The sequence below is a fragment of the Taeniopygia guttata genome, chromosome 3, assembly GCF_048771995.1.
Source record: "Taeniopygia guttata chromosome 3, bTaeGut7.mat, whole genome shotgun sequence".
In the NCBI taxonomy this organism is placed as follows: domain Eukaryota; kingdom Metazoa; phylum Chordata; class Aves; order Passeriformes; family Estrildidae; genus Taeniopygia; species Taeniopygia guttata.
The window spans coordinates 102157495-102173933 of record NC_133027.1 but is presented as its reverse complement, the minus strand read 5'-3'; the positions used below and the strand labels follow the sequence as shown (position 1 = coordinate 102173933).

General features: G+C 41.3%; 1 protein-coding gene across 9 annotated transcripts in view; it reads right to left on the bottom strand.

Moving 5' to 3' along the window:
- TRERF1 (transcriptional regulating factor 1) overlaps positions 1-16439 on the bottom strand; it is a 98740-nt gene that overhangs the window by 52083 nt on the left and 30218 nt on the right. Inside the window, exon 3 of one of the 9 annotated variants that reach the window (XM_030269051.4) lies at positions 15478-15571. The exons of 7 other annotated variants lie outside the window; for them this stretch is intronic. The gene's annotated coding sequence lies outside the window, so the exon portion shown is untranslated. The remainder of the gene's footprint in view (positions 1-15477; positions 15572-16439) is intronic. One more of the 9 variants, XM_030269053.4, reaches the window with a different exon arrangement.

Genomic DNA, 16439 nt, shown 5'->3' with positions numbered 1-16439 from the left:
AGGTTAGCCTGGCAGGCTTGCAGCACCTCATTTACATATGAGTCAATCCTTCTGCAATACAAACATTAGTGATGCATTCCCCACTGTCCTTCTATTTATACTCACTATTTCACCTGCAGGCATCCCGAGTTAATTAAACAAATCAATCCCATTGAGATAATTGTGTCTCAAGCAAATTAACACAATTAGCCTTATAAAAAGAAAATCTAAGCACTACTATATTTCTTCATATAAATCATGTGCTTGTTCCTCCAACTCTAGGTTTGTGGTAATCTAGGAATCTGCATTAAAATGAAAAGTATGACACATCAAATTGGCTGATGTGTGACTGTTACAGCCAAAAGCCGCTCTGTTTGCATCATTCACATCTCTGAAACCTGAGATGCCCATCAGAAATAAATATTCTTTAAAAGGAAAAAAGTAAGGAAGGATCCCACTGCAACGGACACTTCACAGCTTTGAGACAGCCTCTGCTCCAAAACAGTACATTACCTTGACATTTACAACCAGGGTGAGATATGCGGTGAGCTGGTTAATTGGATATACCAGGGGTTTGAGGCACTCTTAATTCTTCCTTCTCTGGTCAGGTTTACAGAAACCCCTCTGGAACAAAGTTGAAGTTCTACAAATGACATTTTGGTACCCATTCTTTTTCAAAGACCTGCGCCTCCAGCCCTAAAGTGTAAAAAAACTGCCATGGCAGTTGAACAGACACTATCATTTTTGGCCACCTGCTGTGTTTTCAGGGAATTTCTTTCCCTGAAGCAATCCAGCACACCTCAGCCTCCCCAGTCACAGCCCATCCTCTATCCAAGGCTTTGACCACCTTGCAGCAGTGTGGCCAAGGCAGGGGCTGGTGTCCTTCACTACCACTCCTGCTGACAGAAGAAGCCACAACTTTTGGCTGAAGGCTGGAGATTTCTCCAAGATAATGCAGGAACACTGAGCAAGAACTACTCTGTCAGAGCCTGCAAGGAAAAGCAATGAGAAGTGATCAGCAACCTACAACTAAAAATGGAAAACTGAAGAGGTCAGTGTGTAAAACCATGAGCGTGTGAGCTGAAGCGCCTGACCAAGGCCACTCCTTCAGGAGGTGTCAAACATTCTCACAGCACATTCGCCACACTCCCAACCAAGGCCTGGGATGGTTTTGCTGCCTCGTTCCACCTGAGCCTGCAAGCAGTGAGGCTTGCTTGGATGCAGGAGACTGCATTTCCCAGCTGGTGAGAAGCTGCTGAGCAGAGGCAGGTGAGGGTGTGTGTGAGCATGCAGGAGAGGCAGAAAGCAAGATGTTAATGGAGCTCCCCAGTGATAACTGTGCTCTCCTGTGTCCCCGCAGATGATTGAGGGAGGCCCAGCCGCTCCTCCCCTGTGCCTCCCGCTGGCTGCTAAGCAACTGCAGCAGCACACGGGGCCAGGCAGGCACCCAGAGATAACTTCTCATTTTCAGTGAGTTCAAAAGGCTTACAACAGTACATTAGCTGCAAAACTGGTCACTGGTACTGCGTTCCTGAGAGTCATTATGGGGCAGAGGGAAGAAAGGGAAGAGAAGTGATGGGGGATGAGCAGAGGACAGCAGGGGACCAGGCTCGCACCAAGAGAGGGTATGCAGAAGATAATTTAATGGAAGACTCCCCATCCTTTTTTGAAGTTGAAAATACAACATTCCTTTGGTTTTTTTTAGTATCCCAAATCTAAAGCATTTTTCCCTCTTGACACACTTCTCATCCATGTGGCACTGTAACCAACAAATCACACTGGCTCAGCAGATGTGGGTAAGATGGTAATGGAGCTGCTCCATTTGCAAACACGCTTCCACATCATGTTGACCATACACAGCCATCCTCACACCTGGCCCAGGGATCTGCTGCACATCTGCCCTGCAAAGGTCCCAGCCTTGACCCCAGGCAGCTTCCCCTTCACCGACATAGCCAAATCCAACTGTGCCCCGCACAGAAAACCAGGTTACTGAAATGGGCTGCTGACAAACTGGCCTTTCCCTTGTGGAAAATTATTTTTCCAACTGGGATCTTTTCACTGTCTTGGTTCACCAGAGAGCTGCACAAGTCAGTTGGTCAGCACAGGTAATGCCAACCCCTTCAGCCACCCACTGGTGATGAATCTCAAGTCTCCCAATGTGGCAGCACAGAAAAGCAAGGGAAAGTTTTATCCCCCAAGTCACATACTGGGCCAAACAGGTATTCATCCCACATTTCTCGTTTCACCATTCTGAACTGTACACTGTACTTAGCCTTTTCATTATCCCCACAAACTATCAGCACAACCAGAAACTAGTTCTTATTAATTTAAAAAAATAATAATTTCTTAAAAATTACTACTGTCTTACAGAATACATTCTCTTCAGGAAAGTTCGAAGAAGCAAATTTAATTTATGAGGTACATAAATCTTTCACTAACTTAATTTTACAGAACACAATTAGCAGACTGTTTACTTAAAAAGGGACCTACTAAATATAAAGTGAACTTAACACTGTATCAACTCACAAGAAATAGTACAAACTTCTACATATATCATTTAGGAGTCCAAATAGATAACATATAGCAGGAATACAAAGATACTTTATTACAGGACAGTCTGGGAAAAGGGATAGATATCTTATCATAAAGTGTATTTAGTAAACTAGTTCCATAACACAAGATCCACAGAAACAGATGTCCTGTCATAAAGTATTAATTATTTACAAATATACTACAGAAGCCTCCACTTGCAATGAAGTACCATAAATAATTCACACCTAATATGTGTCAGAAGTGAAGGCAGTGGCATTTTCTCCACCATGCACAGGGAGCTTCCCATATTCAGTGAAACAGAGCTCTGCTGTAACGTCACAAATGCAATGAGAACACTGGATTGTCATTAAAACACAAAACTTCATTCCCCATCAAAGGCTTCCCCACCAACACAATATAGGATATATTAATATATCTTATATCTCCAGATAGAGTCTTCTACACAATGCGTTGCTACTGTGGGGACAAGATGTGCAATTCCTTTGCTTTTAAATTGCATTTATGAATTTTATTTTCACCCCTGTGAATAATATGAAACTGCCACCTTGGGTCCATTGCCCAGGTGCTGCAGTGTTGCATATCTCTACTTCCAACCTGTGTCCCCTACTCCAACCCAAAGAGGCACATCCAGAGGCAGGCAGGCAACTCAACTAGTGTTGATTTCCCTCTCCCTGTGGAACACATGGCAACACATTGTAAAAAGTGTGCCAGAAGTTTGAAACAGAGATGGAAACCCCTCTCTGTGAGAAATTAGATTAACACAGATTTTATTTTATATGGATGAAAAAAAGAGTTGCCAGGAAAAGAAAAATAATCTGTTGTTACTGATACAGAGTGAATCTGGAAAACCAGCCTAATGATGGAAGCTCCCTCCTGTGCAATTTTCCCCACTTCCCAGAAGATGAAACAAAAATTGAATAAAACCCTTGATCATAAGTTCCTTGTCCCCTCTATTCTGCTTGTCCCGTTCTTTCCTCCAGCAGGATACCTGCAACCATGCAAAACTTGACTTATCTGACTCCTTTAATCTTCCTCAAAGAAACAAACCAAAAAACCCCACACCCTCAACTATTAAATAAAAAAACCCCAAAGCCCTCAGGATTCCCTGATATCTAGCTACAGAAGCCACTCTCCACCATGGATGGCTGGGCAGGACTGAAATTCTCTTTTCTCCCTTCTGAATCACAAATCAAAACCCAGCAGATTTGCCAAAGAGAGGAAAGAAACAACAAAACAAGCAAAGCTTACTAGCCTCCTAGAGATGATACTCAGGAGATCAGAAATACCGTATCTCCCAATCAGGAGACTGGGCTGGTACAGTATTTGCACAGCATCACCTCCCACAGATGTGGAAAGCAGAAGAGGCCATTGCAATCACCAGTCTGACCTTCCACCCAAGGTGTGCCACAGACCTACATGCAGATACATGGCTTGCTAAAACACATACACAGCAATACCCTCCCTTGCTAAAAACATGTAGTCTAATTCCCAGGCAAGTGATTAGGACTCTGTCACATCCAAAGGGAGCTGTTTTAGCAAATAATTTATTCTGTTTAATTATTTGTGTGTTACAAATAGCTCAGATTCTTCTGGTTTCAACTTTCAGCTATTCAATCTCATTACACCTCCTCTTACTAAACTCAAGAGTTTTGTACTTTTTTTTTCCTCTATAGATATTTGCAAAATACAACTCATCCACTTCACTTGACGCAAGCATGCAGAGCTTTTTATTTAGAAAAGAAAAGTCTAACAGTAAAACAGGTTTTCCAACTGTAATCAATCTCAGCTTTCTGCAGGCACGTAAGAATTGGACTCTGTATTCCAGTAATGATCCTGTGCCATCACACACTGGTAAAACATGATACGCTCCTAGAAAACATGCTTGGCTTTTGCATCCAAGAAACACATCCAGTCTTTCAGCAGTGCTGCAAGGCCTCTGTGCATTGTTAGCTTCTTCCCATCACCCCAGCTCCCTTCCAGTGTAAACTCTCTCCTGAATGTAGCAAACCCTACCCTCTACATAACGTACAGAGTTGGACTGGCCTGTGCTAACATTCAGAATACTCAAATAAGCCCACCCCAAAAGGAAATTAATTCCCTGTGTGACGGAGGACATATTTGCCATATCCCTGATTTTTGGTGGCATTTTAAATTTTAGAAAGAAATAGCTTTGTTCAGTATAATTACCAGTGACCCTGAAATATAACTATCTCAGTTCTACATACTAAAGCTGTTACTTCTCCCTTTCCTTTCCAAGTAATCACATTGCCTCATCATCTGTTCATACTCACTACATTAATTCTCTATTTGCTGCATATATGTGGACATATTTAAATGTGATGGAAGTCCCAGCATCAAGTCTGTTCTTCTCTGCAGAAAAGCACTGAATAGCACTGAGTGCATATTTGATGTCCTCTCAAGCAACAGTACACAACAGCATATTGTGGTGTGCTGGTCCATTCTGGGCATTGGATTCATCATTTTTAGATGTGACCTCCACTTTCACCCTATAGAAAAACTTAACGAGTTAAAACATATCCTGGTTAAGTCAGTGCAGGATTGCAGTTTGTTGTTTTGTTGTTGTTTTGGTGTTTGGTTGGATTTTTTTCTTTATGTAGTATCTAATAAAACATCAGCAACATTAACGTTAGGGTTATTGGTTTACTTAATATTATGATGTTCCATTAGACAAGGGATAATACAATTGTAGGCTGGAAATTAACTATGGAAACATGTTGATATGGTTATATGAAGTCATGAAACTTTTTCAAATGCAGAAGCACTGCTTCTACAATACAGTTTAAACAAGTTAACTTATTTCAACTGTATATGCCTAATAAACTTTCGTTCTATGCTGTCATATCAGATACTCATTCTTCCAGAACAAAAATATTTGTTTTGGTTTTTTAAATATAATAAAACATTTAATGACTTAGGGAAAAAAAAAAAAACACAACAAAAACTGTGGTTGAACTTGAGTCAGAACAGTGCTGCTTCTGCTTTCAGCCCAAAAAAGAGACTTCCTACCATCATTATTAAATAGCAGTAATATTTATAGACAAAAGTAGCAATTCAGTTGTACTACCTTCACTTTTTTAGAATAAGAGCACTTTATCTTTTAGACAAATGGCACCAGCATTGCAGCGGTGTAACAGTATAAAGGGGAGCACGGGCAAAAGAATCTGAACCCATCATCACAGCAGAGCCAGAGGTGGTGGGGTCAGCTGATGTTACAGCATGCATGAGAGGATTCCCTTGAAAAGAAGGATCTAGACTGAAGTGCTCAGTGCTGTTTTTCCTGTATGGATTTATTCCCAGAACATGGAATACAATGTAGACCTAAAGGTGTTCTCCCAGGCTAAACTTTAATAGGGCTTTAACTTTTTAGCAAAGGTCAAAGAAATTTCAACACAACTCCTCAGGTTAGTGTTGCCTAAATAAAACATATGCAACCCTTTGTTGAACCCTAGCCCAACAGCAGAATTAATTACCAGAATTAATTACTAGCCACAAAGCCTTCCCTAGGATATTAGAACATATCTCCAACAGCTCATTTAAAATTGAAATGTTTCATTTGCCATACCTAACAAAGGATGGCCAACTTGTCCATCTGGAGAACACACTCTGACCCTCATGCAGTTGCTCCTAAATAATCAAGCTGAGAACTGACTTCTCTGAATAAGTGGGTTTGGGTTTTTTTTTAGTGTTTTGGCCTCCATCACAAAGTTAAAGCTATTTCCTCATTTCTGAGCATGCTAGTATCCAAGCAAGGGAGAGGCAGAATTTTCACTTCTCACCTGCTCACAGAAAGGTCACGCCTTACTGTTAACAACTCAACTGAAATACATCAAGAGGCTCCAGCCATCTGAGACAACGGGAATCTTTCCCATTCTCTGTGAGCTGGTTTCAAGCAAACCAAACCATCTCTGTAAGCCCACATCAAGCCTGTGGCAGAGGAGAACTGGAGCATGGGCAGAGACACTCTGAAGCTAGAGACAGGGCTGCAATGATCCCCCCACTATGAAGAGTGCCTTCATCTCAGTGACACCAAGCAGCATGGATAAAAGCATCGCTGTACTTCTGAAGAAATTCCTTCCTGTGAGGGTGGTGAGGCACTGGCACAGGCTGCCCAGAGAAGCTGTGGATGCCCCATCCCTGGAAGTGTTCAAGGCCAAGTTGGATAGAGCTCTGAGCAGCCTGGTCTAGTGGGAGGTATCCATGCTCAAGGCAGGGGGGTTGGAAGGAGATGATCCCTAAGCTCCAACCCCAAACATTCAGTGATTCAATGAAAGCACAATCATTCTGTGGATGTGCAGGTTAAAATGCCACCAGCTGTTATTCTGCAGGCAGGTTGCACATCGGCCTTTATTTCAGCTTTTGAAGTATTATCCAAACACCAAAGTAGGCTGAAAGACTACTTCTTGCAACTTCATATTTCTATCATAGGCTCCAGCCAGTCACTTTTCTTTTGTGGATGCATGTATTTCCTATTTAAGAAAAGGACTACAGCAGTTCCTGGTTTGCCACATCTTCAAAGAGAGAGTCTGCGCAGCAGCTTCCTCTGCCCTGCACTACTCTGCACTGGTGAACACCCTCTTCCCTCTCAACCTGCTCAGAAATATGCTCAGCCACCTACAAAGCCAATTGGCAGGCACAAGGTAACAAAATGAAGGATTTCCAAACCACATCCATGATGACAGCCCAAAGGACTTTTTGCTCCAAACCTAGGTTTCAATCCTCCCTTCGCCATCTGCACTTTCCATCTCTTTCAAAATAATGAGCAAACATTTCTCCAGCTTCACAAATCTGGCACATTTCACTTTTCTTGTCATTTAAGAGATACTATTAATACCAAATAGTTTGTGTGTAAGAACACTATGCACTTTTGTAAAGCTTTATTCAGAGCATCCTGTGATCTTCCACCGAAAGCAGTAATTTAGTACTTTCACAGTACTTCTTAGGCTTGTATTATAAATTGTCTCACACAGGTGGAAACTCTGAGGCTGAAGTGACTTGCTGTTGGGCTAACCACCAGAAATCCTCATGTCCTGTGTCCATAAAATCTGTATTTCAGCATTTCTGGCCAAGTCTTGCTCCAATGCTTCCTGCATCCAACTTCAGATGTCATAGCCCCTTTCTTTCTCTACTGCCACGCCTATGGAGGTGTCTGGCAGAGCTTCCCAGACATTTTCTTCCCTCAAAGATTTCCTGAAATTAAGTAATTAAATGATTAAGGAAAAAGTTCATCACCTGCTAAGAAAACTATTTATACAAACCACATTCCCACCTACAGCAATCTATATGGTTGTGTTTCTATGTCCTAGCTACACCACCTGAACATGAAAAGCTCATGTTAACCCCTTCCAAATTAAAAGAATACTCTCAGGACCTGGTCTTTAAAAATTATTTCCCTGGATCAGCAAGAGACTGATAGTAAATATCACGTAAGTCTCAATTTGTTTTAAACAGGAGAAAAGTAACATAGAAGGCCTATCTCTCACCTTCAACTATTCTCCAGGTGCTATTCTACAATTAAATAAAAGTGTACTTCTTTCATAAGGAGAAAATATACACATATATGAAAGAGGACAAGCAATCATAAAAATATTAACACTTCAATATTACATGAACAGCTAAAAACATAAGGAAATAATTTAAAATTTACTCAGTAGCGACAGCAAAGTCATACATGGAAAAAAAGGCAGCCTATACAAATGTGAATTTGCCTTGCATGACAAACAGCACAGGATCTCCAAACTGTATGTGACTCACTAGTGCCTAAAGAGTATTGCTTGCTTTGATTCTTGCACCAGGATTCATCCACATCTGGCCATACAGTCATCTTTCTTGTTTCAATAAAAGCACTGTAATGATGTAAGAGGATACATTGTATTAACCACTATTACCTATGATTTTGCTGAACAGTGGCCATTGCTACTTTCACTCAAACCTCAGGTAATACCATCTGCAATGTCAGAACTTCATTAACCTCCAGATAATCCTTAACTACTGATCCTGCTGAAGGCTGCATTAAACAAGAGGTTTCACCTCCTTTTGTGTCTTAGGTAATCAGAGCTACAAATAATTCAAGACTCACTCTTCATCAGGGTTATTTAGCACATGCCATCTTATTCCTTTCATTCCCTCACACCACATCTGAAAACTGGAGAAGCAAGAACACACCCTCATCTGGCTCCGACCCCCAAACCAGAGCTGAGGAACAACAGCTGCTCCCTGAGTCAGTGACACATGGAGCACACATTTAACAATTCCTACAGATCATGCAAACATCCCTGGAGAGTGCTCCAACAATCTCGTGGTAGAAATGCTAAGTTTTCTAGGCAGCAAGGGCCATCCAAAAGATCATAAAAGTAAAAAGTTACACAGCCAGCTGCACAGGTATATCCCAGGCATGTTTTGCAGTCAGTAAAAGATGGCTGGGTATCCTTCTGGTATGGTGTCAAAAAGCTCTACTTCCTCTGAGCTTTGTTAGTGGGATTGATGGTGTAACCAATTCAACTTCAGAGAACACTTCTAATGAAGACTTGATCACCTACCTCTCTTAAGGCTACTAAAGGGGATGATATTTTAAGCTGCAAGTCATGAGAAGAAAGCAGAAATAAAAAGGACAGAGATAATTTGTTCTTCCAAGTTGTCTACTCAAGAAATCCAGAGGAAGTTTAAGTGGTACACAGACAGGTCTACTCGTTTCCCTGTCTTTTAACAGCACAGCCAGGTAAGGGCCAGAATGTGCACACTTCTCCTTTGCAGAGGAAATAGCATGCCACCATTAGAGTAACACCTAGCAATGCACAAGACCTAAGTGACAACACTAGCATGTATTAGAGGTAAAATTCATCTGAGCCTGTGACAGACAGACCAAACAGAGACCAAACCCTGACCAGCAGAAGATGGCTTTGGTGGGGGGGTACCATCACTCAAATCCCTGCAGCCTTCCCACACTGCCCCAAGGCAACTGAGTCACTCCACAGCGAGATGCCCAAAATGAGACTGTGTACAACATCTCTATGGAAGTAAATGTCTTGACCTTTTTAATCTCCACGAGGTGTGTTCAAATACTACAGTCACAGGCAATTGTTGAAATAAATCATAAAAGCAGTATACTCTAAAGGCTCACCATTTGAAAGCAAAAGGCCAATAAAGTACAAAAGCAACAAGCCTACTTTCCTCCTGATAAAATGGAGGAGGAAAAACAGACCCAACCCTGCTGGCACACACTGCAGTCAAATTCCTTTTGACAATTTATGAACTTTTTTTCTTCCTCCTGTTTAACAAAATTACTTCAGCACTATAAAAGTTGGCAGCATAGCTATCTCAGAAGAAAGTTGCTCCATTCCTTATTGGTAAGCAGTGCACACACACACACAAAACCCCACACCCACAGGAAATTGAGAGCTATTCATTTAGTTTTAGCCAAGTCTTTGTGAGACTGTACCTTTTGACTATTAGCTGATGGTAAATGTGCAACTTAATCTCATATAAAAACTAGACCCAAAACCCTATCAATATTAAATTTAACCTTTAAAAAAGAACACAAGTGGTATGAATGCAATTGTCTGGAAAAATGCTACTTAGCAAAACCAAAACAACTACTCCCCCACATACATGCAATATTTAAAAGAAAGAATTCAAAGCTGTAATTATATTCACACAAACCTAAACTGCAGAGTAGAAGAAGTTCAATGATACAAAATCCTGTGTTATTTGTAATGACATCATGTACCTCCTCTTGTATTTTTTCTTGGAATCTTGGGGGACTGATGGGATGCTGTCCATTGCCATTACCAGGGATCAGAAGGAAAATATAAAACCAATTCTTGTCATCTGTACAGAACATGAAACCTGGAGCAATGGTAAGCAAAAAACTAGTAAGGTTACTTTATAGTAAAGTATACTTTAAGATAGGTATACTTTGTCAGAGCAGCAGCTGGTTTTAATACAGCCATAACACAAAATTACAAACTTCTAGGAATTAAAAAAAAAAAAAAAAAATAAAGAACTCAGAGAGATACCCTTGGGGAACTGCATTTGGGAAGGCAGTAATCCTGTAAAAAATGACAGGGGGTTACAGCAGACACCACCTAGACACTAAATTTCCTGAACAAATCTGCAGCTAAGCGAGGAAGCATAGCCTTTGGGTGGATAAGAGCATTATTTTGTATAAGGCAAAGCAGGGAGGGAGAGTGTGATCTAAAAAACAGTAACAACAAGGGCAACATGCATTTCTGGTCTATTCACTTTGAAAAAGAAAATACCACAAGAACAGTGAAAGATTCAGAGAATACATCTTATATCAAGAGTTTAAACAGTCTGCATATTTGGCTTATCCAAGAGGATAATGGTTATCAGTGACTTACCAACAAAATGGCTAAATGTCTCTACCAAAATTTACTCAGAAGATAAAGAATACATTAGCCAAAGCTAGACCCCCAAAAGATGCTTCTGGTCAGATGAAATGGTTTTGAAGAATTCAGAATTAATCTTCTCTGCCTGACCGTACATAATTACAGTTGATTGATATGACACGCAGTATGCTCAGAAACTCATTGACAGCAAGCTTGCTAAATGCTGTTTCTCAGAGAACCACTTTCTATCTTATCCAGCTGACTAAAATCTTGTGCAATTCCTTTGGCATTAACATCTTTCCCACTGCAGCAGTACTACCCATTCACAAACAAAGACCTCTGCATTCAAGTAATTCTAGCAAGTATGGCCCTTGGAGCACAGCTCTTCAGAAGCACCATTACCCTACACACCATTAGAATATTCAAATCAAGGTTCATTTGTCTTCAAAGTGCTCCAAGGCCTCAGTTCAGAGTACTCAAGGCTGTTGCCAGAGCTCCAGGACACCCAGCAATCTACTGTTCTGCTGCTCTACCTGATGTTAATTGGTGCTGGAGATTCAAATTTTTGTGTGGATAAACAAGGTATGTGAAGTGATTTCCAAGTATGGAAATGGCAGGTTTGAGAAACAAAGTTTATGATATCCATCTATGTCTCTGTCTACTTTTTAACTGATAACAACTTGTGTTTAACAAAAGCAGTATGCATTATACTACATCCATGTACTCTATTACATGTCTCCATGGATAAAGAGAAACAAAAATGGGACAGGTCTCCTACTGTCATTTATAGTCAAGAAAGGATATCTCTGTAAGGTAACAGCAGAAGTTATGGACTCACTATAGAAATCACTGAGTGAGAGTTCATGATCTGCTCTAGCAGGACAGGATGAACAGACACCAGATGCTCAATTTGGGTTCAGAAGCCTTTGAAAGTACTTCAAAGACAGTATTTTCTAAAACTAAAGCCCATTTCTGGAGCTTTATGAAGTCCACAAGTCACCAGAGAGTAGACAGAGTCCCCCCAGTATGCTTGGCCACCTGGGCTGCAGACAGGCACCCAGCAGGAGCACTGAGAGCTGCCTGCTCCTTACAGCCCCAACACCCCAGTGGGTGTAACAGGGAGAACTCCCAGCCCCCTCAACACATCCTCTCTTCCACCTGGAGCAGGATGTTAACACCTGCAGCTGGAGGTCACTCATGAACCCAGACGACAACATATTCTGTGGGAGATTAGCAAACTAGCTTTTGGTGTTCTCTGAGCTCTGTCTGGCTACCTTAACTAATATTTTAATTTAAATATCTTGGGGGGGTTAAGTTAAATATAATCTCATATATGAATTTTGCAATTTTTCACTCAGCCATTCCCCCAAATATTATTTTTAGACTTGTGTATTTAAAATATTTTTTAAAAACCAGCAAGTCACTAGCATGTCTGAAGTTGGCAGCCAACTCTGAGCTTGGAAACTGCACAACCTTGACATGGAATGGGTTTCAGAGAAAAAAGCAGAACATTTCTGTATCTCACTACACCAATAGCAAACCCTTAACCTCACTGCTAGAGCCTCAACTAAAATTTTCCTTTTAATTCTATCTGGCACCCTGTCTTTAATTTAGGAAAGGTTTTATATGAAGAATGGACAGTCAAGAGGGAGATGCAGAGATAAAGGAAAAGAGGAAGAGAGGGGCCAAGATTCAAAAGACTGGTAGTGGTGGTTGGCACTCTGGTCATCTTCCTGGAGCCAGGCTTAACAAAAGCAGAGAAAGTTTGCCATGCCAAGGGTAAGAATACATGGCAGGACTTCAACATCTGAAGAACCATAATTAATCACTTCAACAGTAAGTACCATCCTCTTCTTACTGAAAGGGGAGCTGATTCAAAGACAACCAAGGGAGTTGCCCAAAACCACAACAGCAGTCATTAGCAGAGCTGCAGTTGGAAGTTTCTGGCTGGCAGCACTATTTTCAACCACTGAAATCGGCAGCCAGTCCCAGCACAGAGCTGGTACCCGGTGTGCTCACCAGGGGAGGCTCACCTGCTCCCCAGTCCCCATCTCCCAGCTCCAGTCACACCACCAGCACCAAGGAAGGATGAAAGGAGGGTGTGTCCAGTCCAGCCAGGGTGGCAGGCTCAGGGACGAGCACCAGCACTGATGTTCCCATCACCCCCCAGTCCTGCCCCAGTGAGTGCCCACCCCGAAAGGACAGGAGCTGCCCTGGCACCCTCCCTGTAGCCCAGGAAAATAACCCTAGGGAGAAGTCCAAGCCAGTGCTTCTGGCCAGGTTTAGTACCCTGCCCTGGCTCACTGGGTGGAATGAAAGGCAACAAGCACCCCAGAGACTGCACACCTCAACTACCCCTCCCCTTTGTGCTTTACGTACTCCAAGGGGAACTTCAGATGAGTTCACTCCTCAAGCAGAAGCTGAAATGGCTCTTTCCATCTCATCCCTATAGCTTTAATGTGCATTTCACAGTACTGATTTCAGTTTCTCTTAATTGCTTAATCAAGAGTGCAAAGTACTTATATCTTAAGAGAGCTAGCCAGCTCACAGCAAAGATATTCCAAAGCCAAAGATAGTCCTTTTTGTAAGGGTAGTTGAAAAAATATTAGATAGGTGAATTTTCATTCATTCTTAATTTTTATGGAAGCAACACAATTCTTGTAACAAGCAGTTTGGGAAACCCAGTGTGACAGAGATGTGGAGAGGGAAGTGAGTATCCTACATTTACACTAAAAGCAGAACCACTGAAATCTGCTTTTTGTAGCACAATTAGTCTTAATTAATACATAAAAGTACATCTAGGTCTCTGTTATATTAGCTGTACTCCCCTCGTTTCTATATTCTGCCTGATACCTGCTTATACTGAGTTCTCCAGACACTCCTTCCAACTCACTTGATCCTTTGAAGCTGACAGTTATCTACAAATTCAGGCACTGAAGTAATTTATTCTTTTAGAAGTGTTAAGCATTTAAAACTTGCAACATCAGATTGTGCAAATATTCAAATTTTCTGGAAGAAAAAGAAAAGGAAAAAGCATTTACCTTGATGTCTACATTTATGCACATATTCTCCCCCTACACACTTATCTAAAGGCTTTTCCTCATGCACGAGATTTCCCATTTTTCTCCTTGTGCTTTCCAGGTACTTTCCACATATTGTGACATAACAGCTAAATAACACAAGAAAAGAAACTCAAATTACCTGTTACCATTTTATTCAAATTACCTTTCTTACTGTGAAAATTTTCCTAAGATGGCTTCTGTAGAGACAAAAGTATTCACTGGCAATGTGAAAGGAAATTATTAAAATTCATCTAACACTGATGCAAGAGTTTTGCGCTGACCTGCACTAACACAAGAAGAAACCACAATTTACCAGTTTGGACAGAAGTAATTCCTGGACTTTGCCTCTATTTGGTCTCATCAAAATCAAGCGTTACTCCCAGTAAACAAGACAAACACACTCAAAATAAAAAAAAAAAAAAAAACAAAACCAAAACCCACACAAACACTTCAACGAGTTACTGTGGTTCTGCTTGTGTAAAATTGGGGGTTTCACTGCCAAGGCTCGTTAGAAAAGAACAACCAGAAAATGTTTGCAAAACAGATTACTATTATGAAGGGCATTAACAGCTATCAATAATAGAATATACATCAACCTACTGCTTTTTAGATAGTCAATATTAATTGGCAACCTAATTTGGAGCTGTTAAGAGACCTTGCAGACACCATTTGCCAGGTCTACGCTAACACTGTGAAGATAGGCCTGATAACAGTTACTTCCTTGTCATTTCCTTTCAAAATGATACAATGCTGTTTCAGCGATCAAAGTAATTTTTATCTCATAAGTGTAACTCAAAAATAGATTAGGCCTTATAGAATGATTTTATATTTATGATCTGAGCTATCAGGCAGACCTCATGAGAAACTGGACTTGCAACTCACAAGGGCTCCGGACTGCTCAAAAGGAAACAAGATAAAGGCACAGGGAAATAGGGAAGAAGGAAAAGAAAATATTGGGTGAGAGGCCTGGCACCTATCAACATTGTTGCAAGCTTGCCAAGTCTCATAATTTCATCACTAAGCTTCAGGAATATCAAAAGAGCTATTATTAAGTTTTTTTATTCTACCCTGTCATGTGATCAGGAGAACAGATGCCAAAAGCCAGCCATTACAAGGAAGTGACCACGGCTAGCATCAAACCAAGATTATTTCTGCATACAGTGGACCATCTATTGTTGCTTTAAATGGGATCTTAGCCCCTTTAATTGCAATGGCAGCACGAAATGTGGGTGTGCATCAGACTGGCTTGTCCTGAAGAAGAAACAGAAGGGAATGGGTCAGGAAATATCCATGAAAACTAAGCAACCAAGGAAAAACACTGGTAGGAGGCACAGTCAAGACCTGAGGGCATGTTTGGGGCAGAATCCAGATGCCTGTACGGAAGGATGAAAACCTAAATGTAAATGAGGAGAGGGAATGCAGAAAGTGAGCAGGAGGTTAAAAAATGAAATAAATGAAGTAACACTGATGACATGACATCTTTAGTAGTTAAGGACACTTGAAAGAATGAGTGATACCTGCAGCCTTAAGAAGGAACATGACCAGGCCAGACACTTCTTGCAACACAGGAGGACCAGGAGTGGGACAGTAGCATTTCTCCAGCCCAGGCTACTGGGGAAAGGATAAACAAAGACCTCTTGGAGAAAGGTGAGCAAGATACACCCATTCCTAGCTCAGAATTGAATTTTACACTGAGAAGGTATCACATAAAATGAGGACAGAACATTTCCTCTTAAAGGTGAAAGATGACAGCCAGTGGAAAGTGCTACTTCATCACAGAATCTCATTTTAATGCCAGCCCAGTGGCTGTTTTACAAGACAAGGGGAGAGTGAACTTACAATGGGAGAGACCGTACAACAGCAATCAGCTGCTGTGCTACAAGAGCTGCCCATGCTACAGCACACAGATTTGTCAATATTTACTCCACAGAAGAGAGCAGTACATAAAATTACACAGTGTAATATATGTACACTATATAATACATGAGAATTATGCCTTCAGGAAACACCAGCAGCTGAATCACTGAATTGCTGTCTCACCAAATTGTCCCGTCCCAAATGCTGATGCACACCGAAGTCCCTAGCATTGCTTTGATACTGGACAGACTTCTTAGTGAGCTGAATCTGAACAAAGCAGCCTTAATGTCGGAATCTGTGGGTATTGATGATTCTGAGATTGTAGAAAGTCTGTGTCTTTCTGCCCCATTGCCAAAGAAGAAGCCATAATTCGTCTGTGCTGTTTTCAAGGTTGTTTATTCTGTTTATCTCTAACATGTTCTGCTGCCCTGCCGCAGGTCTGTCCTGCAGGGCAGCGTGTGGGGCTCTGCCCTCAGTGGGATGTTACAAACATTATATACCAGAAACTACGTGTACTATATTTACAATAATGTGCCAATATCTGTCACCTACGTTGAACAGTGTGTCCCCAGCCTAAACCAATAGAAAAATGCCAACACTACAGTGAAACATGGAGGACATG